Raw genomic sequence first — 17,824 nt, 5'->3', positions numbered from 1 at the left:
TTTCTACTTCCTTAAATTTGATTTTTTTTCACCTTCAGAAGTGTCCTGATTTTTTTAGTAGGGTCGATGGTGGCTGGGAGAGAGGGGGTTGCAAATGGTGCATCAGGTGGGTGTAATTAACGAGTTGTCGACGGTGGAACAGGGAATATGTGGGTAGCAGATACAGACATAAGGACAAACATATGTATTATACAAATTTATAGCGGATGTACCATAAAATAGTTAACCATCCGAACAGCTACTAGGAATCAGCAATAATTCCAGAGTAATTCTACAGTATATACAAGCCAGGAATAACATTCACAAAAATGATCACTGCAGTGATAATGACCAGTCGCAGCTTGTATACAACTAGCTCGGTGCTTTATTTGTATGATGCGGATCCGAAACAATTCGGTTGTGTCTGGACCAGTTTCACAGGACTCCATGATAACATAGCAGTCTAATATTACATGCTATGTATGTTACGAACGCATAATATTTTACAGGTGAATAGCATAGAAATGTTTCGAATCCAATTTTCATGAAGCTTCTCACCAGTCGCCTCGTAACTCAGTATCAAACTACCACTCACAGTTGTCCGTTCGCCTGCCCTCTCTTTAACCCTGACTTCCAGTTCCCTCCACCGAGGGGGGCACAGAAACTTTGGTGCGTGGGTATACAATACTTTTTAATTATTCATAGAATGGGTTTTCTGACCGTAACAAAACAACTTGACAATTTTCTTATTTGAAGTTACCACTACAAATCAAAAGTCACAAATGATCCTCGTACTAACCTAAAAGTACAATCTCCAGATGACAATACAGTTCACTCAGTGTTTCTTCATCCTGCATTTCTTGCAGCTGTCATGCACTATACATCGAGATGCGGGATGAAGTTATAAATGGTATTTAATTATATTTCTCGTTATTGCGATACTATATACTTTCTTTAATAAATTTTTGGGTGGGAATCAAAAGCTCAGTTTTCTTCTTACTAGGTATCACAGTTTTGAGAGATTTTTTCCAAAAAAATGTGGCTTATGCAGTATTCCAAACCTTTATAACGTGCAGATTTTTTTTTTTTTTTTTTTTTACATTTAGTCAGGAGGCTTCTACTGCAGATTTTCTTATCTCAAGTTATCACTACAAAGGAAAAGTCACGAATGATCCTCGTACATACGCAAAAATACAATCTCCTGACGACATTACTACAGTTCACTCAGTGTTTCTTGATCCTCAATTTCTTGTACCTGTCATGCACTGTATATCTATGGATATGAGGAATAAAGCTATACACAGTATTTCATTAAATTTCTCGTTAGAGCGATTCTTTATTTCCCGAATAAATTTTTAGGTTGGGATCAAAATCTCATCAATATTTCTTCCACTATCACAGTTCTATAAGATTTTACCTAAATATTAGTGGACCATGGAGTATCGCGACCCTTTATAATGTGCAAATATTCAATTTTTTTTTACATTTAGCCAGGAGCCTCGATGTACTTAAAAAGAATGATGATTGGTAGTTTTTCACTTGTGTCGGTGAACCCCAATCTTAATTGAAACATTCATAAACACCTAAGATACCAGGTCTCTTTACTTGTTAATCCGTTTCATTCTGTATGTTTCTAAATGATTTTTTTTTTTTTTTTTTTTACCCCCAGAAATGTCTTCTGAGTTTTGTAAATAATTGGGAATGTATCGCAGTTAATTTTGACTACATTATGTTTGTTCAACCATCACTCAAGCAAAATAGTTTCGAACTACACTAAAAACGGATGCAATCAGCCGTACGTTGTTCAAAATATGAATACCCTTCTATCCGTGAAGTCACGACTAAAATGAATTGATGAAAAAAAGCCCATAGAGTTATCCAATTAATCTCAACACACCAAAGTTCAAGTCGACGCTCCTACAAGCTTGTTTTATAAACCTATCGAATTGATGACAAAAGTTGAAGTCGACGCTCCTACAAGCTCCTACATGTGAGTAATCAAGTAATGTTTATAAATTGTATATCTCAGTACGGCCATGTATTTACTTTTTCCTAATAATATATATCTGATAAACAATACCAAAACATTTTTCCCTTAAACTATTTATTGAATTTCGGAGTGATTTTACCTAGGTTAATATGGATAATATCACACCAACCGTCACACTACTAAAATACTAATTTTTTAACATGATCCGGAGGCTCATGAAGCCTATTTTAGGCCCAACTTATAGAGAAGAATATCCGTTTTATCTCTAAATATCCAAGTTTTAACAAACGAACTTTTTGGGCTTCAACCCCTAATGTGGGCACTTTTTTTTTTTTTTTTTTTTTACCCACCAAGAACAATAAAACTGCGTAAATGAGGAACCAAGAAATGTTTATAAATTGTATATATCAGTATGTCTATGTATATATGTTTCCGTGATAATAAATATCTGGTAATCAATACCTAAACAATTTTCTTTTAAACGATTTATTATTTTTCGGTGATTTTGTCTTGGTAAATTTGGATAATGATCTCACACGAACTTTAGTGCTGCGAAAATATTCCATTTATATTTGCTCAAAAAGTTAAAAATGGCACTTTAAAGCCTTAGTTATACAGATGTAAATAATATCCTGTTTATCTCTTGTTTCACATCCCAAAACAGACGAACCTCTTTCGGATTAAAACCCTCAAATGAATCGATTTCACCCTACATTTTACATCATTTGTTTTCGTGTTTTTTTGTTTTTTTTTTGACGGAAATTTATCCTCAGATTTTTTCTGAATATTAGATATAATTCGCAAGGTTTCCCACTTAATTTAGAGGACATTTACGGATGTTTTATAATTAGTGTTTTCGCTCCGAATTATGCGGATTTTAGGATCACAAGCACAGTAGTTTTTAAATATTCCTAATGCAGAAGCTTTTACTGTAATAACGACAATTTTCTCATCTTTAGTTACCACTACATATGAAAAGTCACAAATGACAGTCGAAACAATCTCCAATAGGAAATGATGCAGTTTCTTCATCTTCAGTTTCTTGTATGTATCATGAACTACATGGCGACCAAGATGAATAGAATTATAACATTTTTATTGAAATTATACTTTTTTTAACAAATTTTCAGGTGGGAATCAAAAGCTCATCAATATTTCAATGTACTATGTATCACACTTTTGAAAGATTTTACATAGACGAATGTGGCTTCTGGACTTTCGCGAGCCCTTGTGATGTGCAAATGTTCTCTTTTATTTTACATTTTGCTGGGAGACATTTTAAAGTTCTACTGCAGAAAAAAAAAGAATGTTCATTGGTAGTTTCTCACTTGTGTCGGTGAACCCCATATTAAATGAAACATTGTTCTTAAACAGCTTAGATACCAGCTCTCAATTCTTGAAAAGCATATTTAGAAAAAAACATCTTTTTTTCTAAATATGACTTTTTTCTCCCTCTGGAATGCCTTCTGAGTTTTGTAAATAATTTGGAGTGTATTGCAATCAATTTTGAGTACATCTCTGAAAGCTGCATATTTACCGATTTCTACAAAAATCACTCCAGTAAAACAGTCTTGAACTACCCCAAACTAAAGCAATCAGCCGTACCTAGTTCTAAATACTACCTTTTATCCTTGAAATCACGCCGACGATGTATTAAAAGATAAAAAAAAGATAAAATCAGAGAAGTATTGCAAATTAAAATTCCAGTTAATCTCAACACAGCGGACAATAGTTCAATTCGTCTCGCCTACAACCTGGTTCTTTTAAGACCAATCTTAAAACAGCTTATGTTAGAAACCAAGTAATGTTTTTAAATTGTATATCTTAGTAAGGTTATGTATATATATTTTCCTATTAATATATATCTAAAAATCAACACGTAAAAATTTCTATCATACGATTTATTGCCTTCCGGAGTGAACTTACCTTGGTAAATACGATGCTTCGTACTGCGAAAATATTATGTGTTCGATGATTCCTTTCTTATACAGATAGCAATAATATCCGATTATCTCTGTTTCCAAGTTGTTTCAACGTCTTTAATTTTTGCGCTTAAACCCATAAAATGCCAGCCTTCTTTAAATGTGAATCGATTTCGTCCGACGTTTAACTTGATTTTGCCTTGTTACTGATTTTTTCCGAGTCGGAATTTTCTCGTCAGAAGTTTTTTCTATTAGATGCAATTGGCAGAGTTTTCCAGCTAATTTGGATTACATTTGTGGAAGTTGGCTCTCTAGTTTGTTCGCCCTCAATTATACTGTTTTTAGGATCAGTCAAGTACAGTCGTGGCCATAAATAATCACCTACCCGCCAGTACCCCATGCCTCAGGCTGCCTCATTTATGCGCGGCAAGTCACAGTGGAGTAAGATGGGCTGAGAGGGAGAGGCCAGAGAGAGAAGGGAAGGTGGGGGAGGGGGGGACGAGTGATGGTGTGGGGATGGACTGATGGAGGGAGGGAGGGTGAGTAGAGAAGGGAGAATGCGAGATGGTGGTCATATTGTCTATTCTTTCATTCAGGGCAAGATATATGTGAACTAATATTTGGTAGATAATGCACTTCATCTTATTAACGGCGTTAGATAAGTTTTAGACAGGTGGTGATATCAAGGGCTGGCTCGTGTGGGAAATTTACTGACGGGACATCAAATATATATTAGTGCTGAGCCAGATATTTCTGTTTATCACTATATTTTGACTTCGGACGCAGAATGGAATCTGGATGGCTTTGACTTCTTTGATGTTTAAGAAACATCCTTTACCCTTACATGTAATTAATTTTGAAACTAAACATCATGTGCAACCTGTGACATGGTTGTGTCCACAGTAAATATGATTATCCTCTTTGTATACACTCCCTCTACACAGCCACCATCATGTCAACTATTTTATGGCATCTCTATATGAAAAGGCTGTTTAAAATAACTGTGCACAAAATGTAAATAAATTTGATGTCTGTGCACATGGGTGGATATATTATCGATAGCTCTCATAAAATGTTAGAAAGAAAATGAAACATCCTACTCAGACTCTCAAAATATATCTATGGCAATGTTTACCGGCACTGGTAAAGCCAAAGCAACCAGGAAAGGAAGGTGGGTGGGGGGATGAGTGATGGTGCTAGGGTGGAGCGAAGGAGGGGAGGTAGGGAAGGAAGGGATGGGAGAACGAAATGCGAAGTGGTGGTCACTTTATTTGTCTGTTATTAATATTCGGTAGATAATGCTGCATGACATCTTGCATAACGGAGTCAGATAATTTTTAGATAGGTTGTCATATCAAGAGCTGGCTCGTGAGAGAAATATACTGACGTGACAGATCACACATCAGTGCGTAGCCATCGAGACTGGCCCAGATTGTCAACGCCTGGGGACCAAAGAACGAGAGGACACTGGCCCGCCTGCTTTAGCACACTAAGGACGAGTGGGAGCTGTTCAGACGAAACCAGCAAACCATCGACAACATTGTTTCCTCGGTGCCGCGAAGATTGCAAGAAGTTATTGAGGTAGGAGGCCACTGGACTACTTACTCAGGCTTTCCTGGTTGCTTTGGCTTTACCAATGTCGGTAAACATTGCCATAGATATATTTTGGGAGTCTCAGTAGGATTTTTTCATTTTCTTTCTAACATTTTATGAGAGCTATCGTTATTATATCCACCCATGTGCAGACATCAAATTTATTTTCCTTTTGTGTACAATTATTTTAAACAGCCTTTTCATATAGAGATGCCATAAAATAGTTGACATGATGGTGGCTGTATAGAAGTGTATACGAGGAGGATGATCATATTTACTGTGGACACAGCCATGTCACAGGTTGCACATATTTAGTTTCAAAATTAATTACACGTAAGGGTAAAGGACTTTTCTTAAACATCAAGGAAGTCAAAGCCATCCAGATTCCAACCTGCGTCAGAAGTCAAAATATAGTGATAAACAGAAATATCCGGCTCAGTGCTAATATATATTTGATCTGTCACGTTAGTATATTTCCCACACGAGCCAGCCCTTGATATCACCACCTATCTAAAGCTTTTTATCTGACGCCGGTAATAAGATGAAGTGCATCATTACCTACCGAATATTAATTCACATATGCCCTGAATGAAAGAAAATAAATAATATGACCACCACCTCGTATTCATTCTCTCACCCTCCCTCCCCTCCCTCAGTCCACCCCCACACCGTCACTCGTCCCCCCCTCCCCCACCTTCCCTTCTCTCTCTGGCCCTCCCTCTCAGCCCCTCTTGCGCCACTGTGACGACGCTCATAAATGAGGCAGCTTGAGGTACGGGGTGCTGGCGGATAGGTGATTATTTATGACCACGACTGTACAATTGTTTTTAATTATTCATAAAGCGGACATTTTTACTGTAACAAAAGAACGACAATTTTCTTATCTGAAGTTACCACTACAAATGAAAAGCCAGAAACGATCTTCGTATTAACGTAAAAATACAAAAAATCTCTAGACATTAATACTGTTCATTCAGTGTTTCTTCATTTTCCATTTCTTGTAGGTGTTATGCAGTAATGTCTGAGATAATGAATGTTATATCATTTAATCTTATTTGTGGGTATTTTGATATTTAATACTTTTAAAATAAATTTTTCGGTGGGAATCGAAAGATCAATATTTCTTTTTACTATGTATCAAACATTTTAGAGATTTTACCTAAATAAATGTGCCTGAGGGAGTATCGCGAACGTTTATAATGTGCAAATATTCTCGTTTTTTAGTTAGCAAGAAGCCTCAATGTAAGTTAAAAGTACCTCTACTGCAAATAAAAAAGAATGCTCACGGTTTCTATCTTGCGTCTGTGAGCCCCATATTAATTGAAACCTATCGTTCTTAAACACTTCATATACATGTTCTCTTTTCATGTTAATTGGTTTCTATATTTCAAAAAAAAAAAAATTATCAATGTCTTCTAAGGATTTCAAATACTTGGTAGTGTATCACAGTCTATTTTGTGTACATTTATGTAAGTTGCACATTTAGTGATTTCGAAAAAAAATGTTTATGCAGCCATAACTCCAGTAAGTTTTCAAGTACCCCCAAAACGGAAGCAATCCGTTGTACCTAGTTCAAAATTCTAATTACATTATATCCGTGGTCACGGCAAAAATGAAATTTAGAATATGCCATGGACTCATCGAGAACTAATAATTAGGGCAAAAATGAAATTTAGAATATGCCATGGACTCATCGAGAACTAATAATTAAGTTAATCTGAACACTGCGGACAAAATTTCAAGTCGACTCTCATGCAACATGATTGTTTTTGGACCCATCATGAACAATAAACCAGCGTATATGAGAAACCAAGTAATGTTTATAAATTGCATATATCACGACGGCTATGTAATTACTTTTTCATGATTATATATTATAATCATTACCTAAAAACTATTCTTCTAAACGATTCATTGCCTTTTGGGGTGGTTTTGTCTAGGTACTGTAAATATGGATAATGATATCGCACGAACCGTCACACTGCTAAAATATTCCATTATTAATATTTGATCAGGAATCACAAGATGCCTCATTAGAGAATAATATTCGCTTCATCTCTATATATCCATGTTGTGTTCACGTCTTCAAACAAAACTCTTTGGGCTCAAACCTCTAATCTGAGCATGGATCATTGCAAAATGATTTTTTTTTTTTACCCACTCTGAACAATTTTATGGGGAACCATGATATGTTAAAAAAAATTATATCAATCCGTCTATGTGCACTGTATTTTTTCTGATATATCTTTCATAATCAATACCTATTATGCATTCGATAATCAGTACTTTCGAAGTGATTTTTCCTTGATAAATATGGATAAAAGTATCACAAGAACATTGGTACTGCGAAAATACTCAATTTTTGATATTTGGTTAAAAGACACGATACCACTTGAAAGCTTTAGTTATACAGATAGAAATATTTTTATATCTAAATTTCAAAGCCGTTTTCAAGTCTATTATCAAACGAAACAGCGCTTAAAACCCTACAATGCCAGCCTTCACTGAATGTGAATCGATTTAATCATATGTTTCACCTCATTTAGCCGTGTCACTGATTTTTTTACGGGACGGAATTTCCTCAGCCACAGTAATGTTTTATGTTTCCCAGCTAATGTAGGGTACATATGTGCAAGTTGCATATTAACTGTCTTTGCCCACAATTACGGAGTACACCCGCGAACCAAAGTTTCGGAACCCCCTCTCGATGGAAGGAAGTGGAAGTCAGGGTTAGAGAGAGGGCAGGTGAACGGATAACCGTGAGTGGTACTTTGGAACGGAGCTACGAGGCGAATAGTGAGGAACCTAATGACACTGGATTCGAAACATTTCTATGCTATTCACCTGCAAAACATTATGCGTTCGTAACATACATACTGTAACATATAACATAGACTACTGTGTTATCATGGTGTCCTGTGATACTGACCCATCTGTTTCGGGTCCTCATCACACAAATAGAGCACCGAGCCAGTTGTATATAAGTTGCAACTTGTCATTATAACTGCAGTCATAATTATTGTGAATGTTATCCCTGGATTGTCTATAGCTATAATATAGAATGATTGTGAAAATGTTGATTTTCACAGTAGTTGTGCGGATGGTTATATATGTGGCAATTATTTTATGTGGACGACTAAACCACATTGTGATAGGCAGAGGAAAGCATTAGCCAATAATTTACTATAACCAGATGAAATTAGATGCAAACAACACAAAATATTATGAGACAACGAAGACACAGCTGTGGTATCCTGCTCCGCCTTGTCATCAAGGCCTTAACTGTGGCTTCACCTCATACGTGCATTATTTTCCTTCAGCCTCTGCCTCTTTTATTACTCTTACTTCCAGGTATCCTCTTACTGCTACTCGTCATATTCCTTGGAGGGTTTCTTGTCGTCCGGTCCTATAACCCCTACTGTATTACATTATTCCTCGCATCATCACTCCCAAACAAACAACGTTAGCCCAAGACTGCCGAATCTGTTAATACCATTATTGCCACTGCCACTACTCTTCCCCCTTTCCCCATTGTGTCTACTGCAATTCCCCTCACAGTACTAGTACTGCTACCCTTATTACTACTCCACTATAAATCTGTATAATAATACATATGATTGTCCTTATGTCTGTATCTGTTAATCATATTGTCCCTGTCCCACCGTCGACAACTCGTCACTGACGCGGCACCGCTACTCCAGTTCCCACGCACCATGGATTCTACTCCTCCCCCACTCCAACACCACATTACCCCTCACCTCATCCTTGGGCCAGAAGGCCTGTTGTTCACCCTTTACCGGTGAATATACGTGGCATGCATTAATAATAAAAAGAAGGCATTTGAGCTAAACGGTAATAGCCCTTTAAAATATTCAGTTTGCCAAGTCCAAACTTTAGGCCATATTTTGATACCATGAAGGTTTTATGTTGATAGCTCGCCATTCATGAGATTTAATGGTGCTAAAGGTAGGCAATAAAAACTAGTTGACCTTTAGCAGTTAGTTTGGTGACCTTGACTCTGACCCCGAGTTGCCATTTTCTAACTCCTCCAAGATTTTGGCCATATCTTGATACGCTGATGGCTTCATGTTGATAGCTCAAGCCGTTCATGAGATATAATAGGAACACACACACACACACACAGATGCAGTTAAAATTATGATCGCTCCGTCTTCTAAAGGTAGGCGATAATAGTATAATAACAAAAACATCGTAGATGTGTACTGTAGTGTTCCTAACATTACACTTAATAACTGCAGACCCAAACGTGCTTATATTACGGAGCACTGATATATTAACCACAAAACCGACCACAGACCGTTCTTATCATTACCATTACACCTTCCCTATGGCACTTCACCATGGTAATACAACCCACTGTAGTCCTCTGTGAGATCGCTACACGTGTTTGGGAAAAATAACTGCACAACATGCCTAGAAACCACTAAAATAAGCATATGATGTTTCACTGACATCCATCAAATAGCGTAGGGGAAGTTAGAGGACAAACAAACAAACGACAGGACACAGACAGACAAAAGCAGAATGTCTCGCATCGGTATGTAAAGATCTGACAAAACTCTTGTGATCCTGCATTGCAGGTGTCATAATAAAAATAATAATAATAATAATTAATCACATGTTATTAGGCACGATACTGAGAAGGACACACACTGGAATAGCATGTGTCGACGCAATCCAGAATTTGTTTGCCATGACAGAAGGTTGGGTTGCGGTCAAACATTAATTTAGTATTACTATAACCCTACCATTACAACATATTATGGCACTGGTTTTATGTCAGCTGTTTTCACTTGTTTTATCAGGGAGATTATGGTGTTTGTCCTCCTCTGTATCATGGATATTAACATGTGATTACTACTACTACTACTACTACTACTACTACTACTATTATAATTATTATTATTATTATAACTATGATGACACCTACAAAGCAGGATTGTAATAGTTTTGTCAGGTTGTCATATACCGATGCGAGACATTCGGTCTCAGTCTATATCCAGCCGTGTGTTTGTTTGTCCGTTAACTTCTAGGCAATTTAATGGATGTCAGTGAAACGTCACAGGTGTATTTTAATGGGTTGTAGGCATGTTGTGCAGTTATTTTTCCCAAACGTGTAGTGATCCCACATAGGACTTCAGTGGGTTGTATTACTATGGTGAAGTGCTACAGGTAAGGTCCAATGGCAATGATAGCAACGGTCTGTGGTCGGTTCTTTGGTTAATATATCAGAGCGTAATATAGGCACGTTTGGGTCTGCGACTTTTATAGTTATGTAATGTTCGGAATACTGCAGATGTATGTTGTTGCTGTCAATTTTATAATTATTCTTATTAATGCATGCCACGTATATTCACCGGTAAAAGGTGAACAACAGGCCTGGTGGCCCAAGAAGGAGGTGAGGGGTAAAATGGTTCGGAGTCGGGGAGGAATAGAGCTCATGGCGGGTGGGAGAGAGGGGGGTGGGGTGCAATTGGGGTAGCGGTGCGGGGTAAGTGACGAGTTGTCGACGGTGGGACAGGGACAATAATTATGATTAACAGATACAGACATAAGGACAATCATATTTATTTTACAGATTTATAGTGTAGTAGTAACAGGAGCAGCAGTAGTAGTACTAAGGGAAATTAGACACAATAGGAAAAGGGGGATTACAGTAGTAGTGGCGGTGGCAATAATAGTATTAACAGATTCAGCAGTCTTGTGCTAACGTTGTTTGTCTGGGAGTGATGATGCGAGGAATAATGTAATACAGTAGGAGTTATAGGACCGGACGACAAGAAACCCTCCAAGGAATATGACGACTAGCAGTAAGAGGATACCGGGAAATAAGAGTAATAAAAGAGGCAGAGGCTGAAGGAAAATAATGCACGTATGAGGTGAAGCCACAGTTAAGGCCTTGATGACAAGGCGGAGCAGGATACCACAGCTGTGTCTTCGTTGTCTCATAATATTTTGTGTTGTTTGCATCTAATTTCATCTGGTTATAGTAAATTATTGGCTAATGCTTTCCGCTGTCCATCACATAAAATAATTGCCACATATATAACCATCCGCACAACTACTGTGAAAATCAACATTAAATTCACAATCATTCTATATTATAGCTATAGACAATCCAGGGATAACATTCACAATAATTATGACTGCAGTTATAATGACAAGTTGCAACTTATATACAACTAGCTCGGTGCTTTATTTGTGTGATGAGGATCCGAAACAGATGGGTCAGTATCACAGGACACCATGATAACACAGTAGTCTATGTTATATGTTACAGTATGTATGTTACGAACGCATAAAATGTTTTGCAGGTGAATAGCATGGAAATGTTTCGAATCCAGTGTCATTAGGTTCCTCACTATTCGCCTCGTAGCTCCGTTCCAAAGTACCACTCACGGTTGTCCGTTCACCTGCCCTCTCTCTAACCCTGACATCCACTTCCTTCCATCGAGGGGGTACCGAAACTTTGGTTCGCGGGTGTACAATTGGTTTTAAACATCCATAGAGCGGATCCTTTAACTGTAACAAAATATCATGATCATTTTTATTTCTGAAATTTCCTCTAAAAATGGTCACAAATGACAAACAACCTTCAGACGACCTTAATACAGTTCTCTCAGTGTTTCTAGTAGGTGTCATGCTCTATATGTGTGCGGAGAAAAGGAAAAATTTTTAAATGATTAAATTTCTCATTATTGCGATACTTTATACTTTATTGAATAAATTTTTAGGTCGGAGTCAAAAGGTCTTCAATATTTCTTCTTACTATGTATCACAGTTTTCAGAAATTTTCGAGAACTTTGATAGTGTGCAAATATTCTCTTTCTTACATTCCTCATGGAGGCTAATTGTAATTTTTAAGTGCTTCTATAGCAGATAAAAAGAAATGCTCATTCGAAGTTTCTCACTTGCGTCGGTGAGCCCCATATCAATTAAAACATTATTCTTAAGCCCCTCAGATACCAGCTTTCATTTCGTGTTAATCGGTTTCTTTTTATGTCTCCTAAATGTGATTTTTTTTTTCTCGAATGTCTTCTGGGTTTTTTAATTAATTGGCAGTGTATCGCAATTTCTTTTGAGTACATTTCCGGAAGATTCATGGTTAGTAATTTCTTAAAATATTTTTATACAGCCATCATTCCAGTAAAGAAGTTTTCAACTACCTAAAAAGCTAATGCAATCAACCGTAAATCGTTCACAACTCGCGTGATATCACGCAAAAAAAAAAAAAAAATCAAGTTCATCACGGCAGGGTAGACAACAGTCCAAGTCGACATTCCGCCAACCTGGTTCATTTACACCCATCATGAACAACAATACAGAGTATATGAGAAACCTGTTTATAAACTGTATATCTCAGTATGGCTTAGTTACTCATTCCTAGTAATGTATATCTGATAATCAATACCTTAACAATTTTCCTCTATTTATTTTATTCCAAAGTAATATTACCATGCATAATGATATCGTCCGAACTGTCACACTCCTAAAATATTCCTCCTTAACACTTGATAAGAAGGCCCTGCTTATACAGAGAAGAATAATATCCGTTTCATCTCTAAATATCCAAGTTGTTTTCACGTCTGTAAAAGAAACTCTTTGGGCTTAAATCCCTAACCTGAGTACGGCTCCTGCAAAATGATTTTTATTGACCCATCATGAACAATAAAACTGCGTATATGAGGAACCAAGAAATGTTTATACATAGTGTATCTCAGTTCGGCAGTGTATATATATATTTTAGTAATTATCTGTAAGCGATTTATTGCCTTTGGGAGTGATTTTACCTAGATCAATATGGATAATTATAGCACATGAACCGTCACAGATATATATTTTTTTTATATATGATCGTGTCTCAAGATGCCTCATTAAGACCCTATTTAAAAAGAGATGAATAATAAACGTGTTATCTATATGTGTTGACGTCTTTAATCAAACGATACATTTTGGGCTTAAACCCCTAATCAACATGGCTTCAGCAAAATGATTTTTTTTAAATTACTGACCCATTATGAACAATAAAACTGCGTACATGAGGAACCAAGAAAAGATTTTATTGTATATTTCATTACGGCTTTGTATATTGTTACATAGCCTGTGATTTCATCATCCTTTGTGTAATTCTAACGTACAGTGTGCTGCCTGTTTGATCACGAGCGTGTTCTACCTCACTCCCCCCTTCTACCGTTATAGTAGAGTAAGTCTTTCTTTCTGTTGTTCAGAGCGGGATTGTCAACTCTTTGTCCCCATGGCTTCATTTGCGCGTCCTTTTTACAAGTTGTACCAAGCTCTGCCGGCCCCTATATAATGAGCTCAGTCTCTACATTAATTGCCACTTAGATCTACTCCTCATTTTGTTCACATCTCTGTCCTCCCCTGTACAGTTATTGTTGTGAGTGCTCAGGAAGTCTCCAACCATCTAGCAGCTGTGTAATTTGAGTATAAGTGTTATTGCATTTTGTTCTTGTACGGTATAAGTTGTTAATTTGTAGGCCTAGTGAGGTTTTTGTAATTCATGTAAGGTTCTTATTGTCAGCCATCATTTATAATAATATTTTGTATCTGTAATAATTTATCTCGCAATAACTGAGCATTACCCAGTGTATTTTCATTTTATCAGGGCTGACAGGTAAATTTACTCTTGCTAATTTCGTGTTAATAGAGGCTATTGCAGTTAACTATATATCTAACCTGTTTTTTGCCATTACATTATCCTTATGAGTCCTGAATGTTTTGTTGTTAGTTTGAGCATTAAACTTTAACTTGTAATTTTAAAAAAAAGAATACTAATTGGAGGTTTCTTGCTTGTGTCGGAGAACAAATTGTTCATCAACACCTCAGATACCTGCTCTGTCAACGTGTCAATAGATTTTTTTTTTCTATTTCTAACCAAAATGATTTTTTTCATCGTCATAAATGTCTTCTGATATTTGTAAATAACTGAGCGTACAGCAATCAATCGAGTACATTTCTGGAAGTTGCATATTTAGCGATTTCAACCAAAAATAGGTTTATGTAACCATCACTTCAGTAAAATAGTTTTGAACTACACCCAAAGCTGATGCAATCCGCCGTACCGAGTGCACAATGCTCACTCGTCTAAGATGAGATTTTAAAAAATCCCATAGCTAATCGGAAAATAAAAATCCATTTATTCTCAACATGAAAAAAATTTCGTCGACTCTCCAACCCGATTTTTTTACACCTTTCATGAAAAATAAAATAGCGTAAATAAGAAACCAAGTAATGTTTGTAAATTGTAAATCTGAGTACGGTTTTCGATTTGCTTTTTCCTAATAACATAATTGTGGGCCTCCGCGTCCAAACGGGGTCAAGTGCCGGCCTGGCCAGTTTTGTGATAGCACCAGAGAGCACTAGTTTAACCCTTCCTCTAACGGTTAGATGTGGAAATGACCCACTTCCGACACTGGACATAGGGTTGAAAGTCGTATTTCGTTCAACATTACCACGTCCAAACCTGCACGCAGCTGCCTCGGTTTGAGGCAAACTCCGCATCCAAAGGCTAGCATGTCCAGTGTAATGAGTGTGGCAGAGGTGTTGGTGGTGGCGGGGTAGGTGTCTGTGCAGGTGGAGTTTGTGTTCCTGAAGTCCGGCCACTCATACATGCCCTGTGATTGAGCCTTCAGCAGCATCGAAAAGAAGATCAGGAAGACAAACTACCTGCCAAGTACTAAGGATAACGCAGATGTAATAACCCCATTGTGGCCTGGATGAATGACGGATTATGGATAATGAACGACGACTGTGGCACTACATGGCACTATAGTGTCACACCTCACCTGCCCTGACCACCCCAGTTGACGACCCTAGCCTGGATATTGGACGACAGAGTATGGATAACGGAGGAAAACTATGGCACTACATGGCATTACTGGCACTGTACTGCATTCTTCACTATTAATGGGTGACTGTGGGCATTAATTTTGTGTAAAGAGAGAGAAAAAGTGTTAATGTGTGTGGGGGAAGAGGAGGAATGTTGTGTGGGGCTGTATTATTGCTAGTAGTTGTAGTAGTAGTAGTAGTAGTAGTGGTAGTAGTAGTAATAGTATCATTTTTGCCCGGTATTTTTATGATGCTTTTATGCTGCCCATGCTATCGACTATTGTTAACAATATTAATATTGATATAATTGTAATATTTTGCAACAGGAGATGCTTGCAAATTTCATTATAGGTGCAACGTTATCCAACTGTAACAAGCAATAGATACATTATTTTTCATAAAATTCATTATCTTCTATCAGATTCATACACTTCAGGTGTTAAGCTGTAATTTGATACCAAAATGAGCACTGGACGTCAATAACTAACGAAATTACAGTTGCAAACACTTTGTTGACCTTTACAAGCCTCTCCTGTAAAATTTTATTTTTGGTGCATGACCCCCTTTGGACGTGGAGGCCCACATATACTGACAATCATTACTAAACAGTCTCCTTGTAAATCATTTATTTCCTTTCGTAGTGATTTTATCGTTAAATATGGATAATGATATCACGAGAACCGTCACTGCTAAAATACTATATTTTTAGTATTTGATCAGGAGGTTCAAGATCCCTCATTAAGGCGCCTTTTATACAGAGAAGAACAATACTCGCTTCACCTCTATATATCCAAGTTGATCTCACGTCTTTAATCAAACAATACTCTTTGGGCTCAAACCCCTAATCTGTGCGGGACTCCTCGCAAAATGATTTTTTTGACCCGTCACGAACAATAAAACTGCTTTCGTGAGGAACCAAAAAATAAAAAATGCATATCTCAGTAAGACTATGTATATGTATTTTCCTAATAATGTATATCTGATAATCAATACCTGGTAGATAAATGATAATCATCAATACCTAAACATTTGTCTTTCGAAGTTATTTTACCTTGGTAAACATGGATAATGACATCACTCGAACAGTATTACTGCGAAAATATTTCGTTTTATATTTGGTCGGAACGCTCAAAATGCCTCTTTTAAGGCTTAGTTATACAGATAGAAATAATGTCCTCTTTATCTCTATTTCCAGATAGAAATAATGCCCTCTTTATCTCTGTTTCCAAGTTGTCTTCACGTCTCTAATAAAAGGAAACTCTTTGGGCTCAAAACCCTAAAATGACACCCTCCATTATGTGTGAATATTTCATCCATTGTTTTAAGCCATTTAGCCTTTTTACTGATATTTTCTGAAACGGAATTGTCACACCCTCATAAATCTTTCCTGAATATTATACACAGTTGGCACTGTTTCCCAGCTGACTAAGACTACATTTATGGAAGTTGCATATTTAGTGTGTTCGCCCTCAGTTATGCGATTTTTAGGATCACTCAAGTACAATAGATTTTACAAAACCGCGGGAACTTAGGACCCTCTTGCACTTGCTCCAGCAGAAGGCTCTCGCACTATGCCCTAGCTTTCTCGTTTCTAGCACTCGTTTCCTCGCGCTTCGCACGGGAGATGCGATCATTTCAAGTAATCAGAGTCACGTTCCTGTGATGTTCTAGGCTAATGATGTCCCTTGGATTTTTTGAAGCTGACGAAATGATCGTGTTATATGCAGCTTCGGGAATGAAACCCAAGTTGTCCGTACGCGTCCGAAATACTAAGCACTCGGCTATGACAAGCGACAGAGAGCCGGGAGCCGCGTTTTTTGGTAGTTTATAAATCGTGATAGAGCCAAGTTTTTTCACACCATCGAATTTTTTGCGATTTTTTTTACAATTTAGTGCCCATCTCACACACACACACACACACACACACACACACATCAGCTATAGTATATTAGATTATTCATAGAGCGGATGCTTTCTTTGGAACAAAACATACTGACCATTTTCTTACCAAATGAAAGTCACAAACGACCCTCGTACTAACGTAAAAATACAATCGACAGACGACATTAATACAGTTCACACAGTTCACTATATGTCTACGAATGTGAGGACTAAAGTTATAAATGGTATTTAATTATATTCCTCGTTAGTGCGATAGTCTACACTGTCGATGAAATTTTTAGGTTGGAATAAAAAGCTCATCAGTATCAAAGTTTTCAGAAATTTTACCTACATGGGGTATACCGAACCTTGATAATGTATTTTTTTTTTTACATTTTGCTAGGAAGCTCGATGTAATTTTGAAGTCCTCAGAAATGTTTTCTGAATATTAGCTGATTTGGAGTACATCTGTGAAAGTTGCATATTTAGTGTGTTCGTCTTCAATTATGCGGCTTTAAGGATCACTCAAGTACAATAGTTTTGAATTATTCTTAGAGCGGATGCTTTTACTGCAACAAAACAACTCGAC

The sequence above is a fragment of the Coenobita brevimanus genome, chromosome 87 (assembly GCF_032717465.1).
Source record: "Coenobita brevimanus isolate Jiangsu-jjx chromosome 87, ASM3271746v2, whole genome shotgun sequence".
NCBI lineage: Eukaryota > Metazoa > Arthropoda > Malacostraca > Decapoda > Coenobitidae > Coenobita > Coenobita brevimanus.
This window is presented reverse-complemented; position numbering follows the sequence as displayed.